Source organism: Apteryx rowi, unplaced genomic scaffold (assembly GCF_003343035.1).
Source record: "Apteryx rowi isolate R43461 unplaced genomic scaffold, aptRow1 scaffold_239, whole genome shotgun sequence".
NCBI lineage: Eukaryota > Metazoa > Chordata > Aves > Apterygiformes > Apterygidae > Apteryx > Apteryx rowi.
Window position 1 is genome coordinate 68,725 of NW_020448741.1, and position 3,818 is coordinate 72,542.

Here is a 3,818-nt window from a genome sequence, read left to right on the forward strand (position 1 = left end):
ATGCCTTCTGCAGTGCATCACAATACCTTACTAAGCTCACGCTGTGTAGCAATATTTAAGCAATATGTAGTGTGACATGACTGTATAAGCCTGAAGCAGGTATGATATATCCTATTAGAAGATAGCTTACACACTTCATATGCATTGTGGATTGGCTAATACATATGCAGCAGTCTACTGCTTTGCTTATTAAGTCTCAATAAATACTCTTGTGACACTTGCTTGAAATTCAATTAACTTACAATAAATATCTTTCTAGGATATAAGCACAATTCATTATATTAATGAAGATACTGTTTAAGCAAGGAGGGCCAAATGGATACCTTTTTTGCATTTTCTCTTATTTGTTTTCCCAGGTATTAGGGAGGATCTCATGCTGGGTTTGTGTTACTCTCACAATTCCCCTTGTTAACCTTCTGCTAATTAGGCAGCATCTTTTTGGTACAGCTTTAGCATTCTTGTTGTACTTGCTAATGTGTTCTTGACTTGCTCCTTTAAAGCTCTCGCTAAGAATTTTGTAAAGCTGAGCTGCTTAGTATCTGTTTATTCAGAGAAAGACAAGGTCTGTGGGAAGAGGTAATGTCTATTATTAGACAAACAGATGCAGCTGGAAAAAAAAAAGACACCATTTCCAGGACACTAGCCCTGCTTCTGGTCTGAAACAAAAGCAGCAACATTCAAGGCAGTATCAGTTCAAAAGCAGAGAAGTACCCTCAGCATGTTTAGGACTGTGGTGAATTGGTTATTCAGATTTCCAAATAACAGGCTAGCTGGACCATCAAGGAACCTTACTTTTTAAGATCCAGTGCAGTAGTTAAATAGATTAAGCAAACCAACTAGCAGATTTCACACCATTGCTGTAACATAAGAGCCAGCAGAGAAAGCCATATAGTTTACAGTATATATTCAGTGCAGTATGAGAAGGTAGCCTGTCCTTTTAAGAAGAGCTGCAAGGCTTTGGCTGGCTAACTGTGTCCCGTTATTGCTACCAGCTGCAGTAGATGTGAGGAGTAGATAAATCAGTGGTTCCTTTGGTGTGGGGACTTTGCAGAGGATGGAAAGAATAGAGAGGTTGAGGGTTTAGTAGGAACTTCTTGCTATGGTGGGCTGCACAGATAAATGGTGATGATAGACATGCAGGTGTGCCAAGCAATAATAAGATGTTGCCCTGTGGGACAGGGTTCCTGTATGGGAGTTTAGAGTAGTTGCTAGGGTGATTTTCCTGTCAGACTGAGGGAGGCTTCCTCAGAGTCCTGACACCCCTTTTACTGGAGGTTAAATCTCAGGAGATCAACAGGTACTACTGCAAAAGGAGTGAAGACTATTAGAGACCCTTGCTTGAAAAGGGGTGTTATCAAAGCAATACACACAAATAGGCTGGGTAATAGAAGTCCTGTGGGGGGAAAAAAACAGAGGGGTAGAGATGGTAAGATTAGGTTTCTCCAGGAGACTGAGTAGGTCAAAGCAGTCACACTCTCGTGAACGGATACTGCCACACGAGAGCTAACTTCCCCTTTTTGCAGTGTGTTCTGTCTGAAAGCATTGCACTCTCTATGCTGATAACAGTTAAATAGGTAGATACAGGTTTGTTGTATGAAGAATTGCAGTTTTGAGATTAAAGCTACTCTCTGAGATTTTTCTCAGCTGACTGTTTTTTGAGGAGGAAGTTTTCCGACAGGAGAGGCAAATTACTGGTAGGAAAACGTCTGCGCAGGGATGTGGATGAAACCAAAGGCAATGTATAGAAAGTCTTGGGCAAGAGAGGAGAAATGAATAGGCAGGGTCTTGGATCAAAGGACTGCTCTGTAGTGATGCTCTGTTTGGTTGTTCCCACAGCCAGGGAGCTGCACGCTGGAGCGTTCTGCACCCCTGCCTGTGGAAGCGGGGTGCTGTGCAGTGCTGAGGGGAACGGTGTGCCAGGTATGTTATTTACACTTTGCACTATGTTTCCTGTGTTATAAAATAAAGACAAATGATGGGTTTAGAAAGCATTTTGAAAGACAAAGCTCTGTGTCTGCTTAAAAAAAAAAAAAATCAAGTTTGACACTCAGGCTTTCACTAATCAGAATTTTGGGAGAGGGTGCAATTAAGTCCTCAGAGATTCTGAAGGGTCAGCACTGGATCTAAGGGAGATCGGTTGTAAAGAAGACTGGCTTTAAAGCCAGGATGCCAGAGAGAATATTTTTACTTTAAGAGATGGGTCATGGCTTAGATKTGGTCCCTGTATTCAGATCTTTCACAGCAGGAAAAACCATCTTCTCTTAATGCTGAAATAATGGAAATTAAATTTCCAGCCATGAGATATGATGGTATCTAATGCCTTTGGGGGAGCAACAGGAGCAGAGAGGGATGTACTTTCTTGCTTGTTTTACATTAGCCAACAGAAGGGTGTTACTTCTGTCTGAGGCTAGTCCATTAATTCTCAGCATCTGCAATTTTGGGAAGTCTAGTGACATGTGTACGCACCCATTTCCTCTAAGTGCCTCTGTTGCCTTCCTTTTCCTGTTGGGGAACAAACCTACTTCCAATTCCTCTGTCTCTAGCTGGGTTCCTGCCTGCAATGGATCAGATGGGAACCCTTAGTTAAACCTCTTACTGAGCTCAACAAGATTCTCTCAAATCAGGTTGCAGTAGAGATTTCAGAATTACACCAAGTTGTGAGGCTGCTAATTTTTAAGCCGTTATACAATTATAAGATGATCATTTGGCATAAAGCTTTATGAATTAAAGAACTCTGACAAGTCAACATTATTTCACCTGTCATTTGCACCTTTACAGATATTTTCAGGATATGTTAGTTACTGTCAAAGGTAACAAAGTAACAACTGATATTTTTGTTGCATGGCTATTCTCTTGTTTCTTTCTGAGGGGGGAAAAGAGAGTGCATTGGTTGCAGTTACTGACCCAAAGAATAGAAATGCCTTAACGACAATTTTAACCATCAGCACTTAGAAACCCTGTGGATTCCATGCTGCTGATGAGCTTACTTTTTGCACATCACTTTCACAGTGAAAGAGAAACTGAAGTTTCATAAAAATGTAATGAACTTAATGTTTTTTGTTGTTGTTGTTAGATGAAAGTTTGTGGTTTGTCAGTTGACCAACTTTTTTTTTTTTATCGTCTTTCTATTTTCATAGCTGTTTTAAAACTCCATTAGTGTTATCTGTATCAGTTTTCAGACATCCTAAATGAAGTCAAGCATATCCAATCCATGTTATAACTGACCTTTCCTTTTTTGCCATGGAAACAGGATTGAGTTACTAGATGATGAAATTGTACCAAACTTGAAAGAGCAGAGAAAAATACTCAGTATACTGGCAAACTTAATTAAATGCAACAATTTATGTTCATAYTACTTTTCTGTTGGGACAAAGAAATTATTTCAATTAAATGCAAAAATTATTTTTATCTGTCAGGTGTGTAGACCATATTATCCTTTGAAGGAACACTGGAGTATAGAAACTGCTATGGTAAAAAGGTCCAATGGACAGAAAATCCTATCAGGATTTTTTTCTTTTTTTTTCCTAAGATGGTAAGATACTTAGTAATAYGAAATGCATATCAGGATCTTTATTAGAATCTTAATGAGTAGTACATTCCTTCTTGATAGCTCTACTTCTTAYGATGGTGCCATTCCATTTTCCAGAAGTGTCAATAATAGTACTTTCTGCTTTGTATGGTATTATTCATTCAAAAATCTTGGTGACTTTTACAAGCCTTAATTAATGAACCCTAACCCCAGCACCTTTGAAAGAAGAAATGCAACATTCCTGCTCTATTTTATAGAGTCTTAAGAGCCTAATTTAAACTAAATAGTC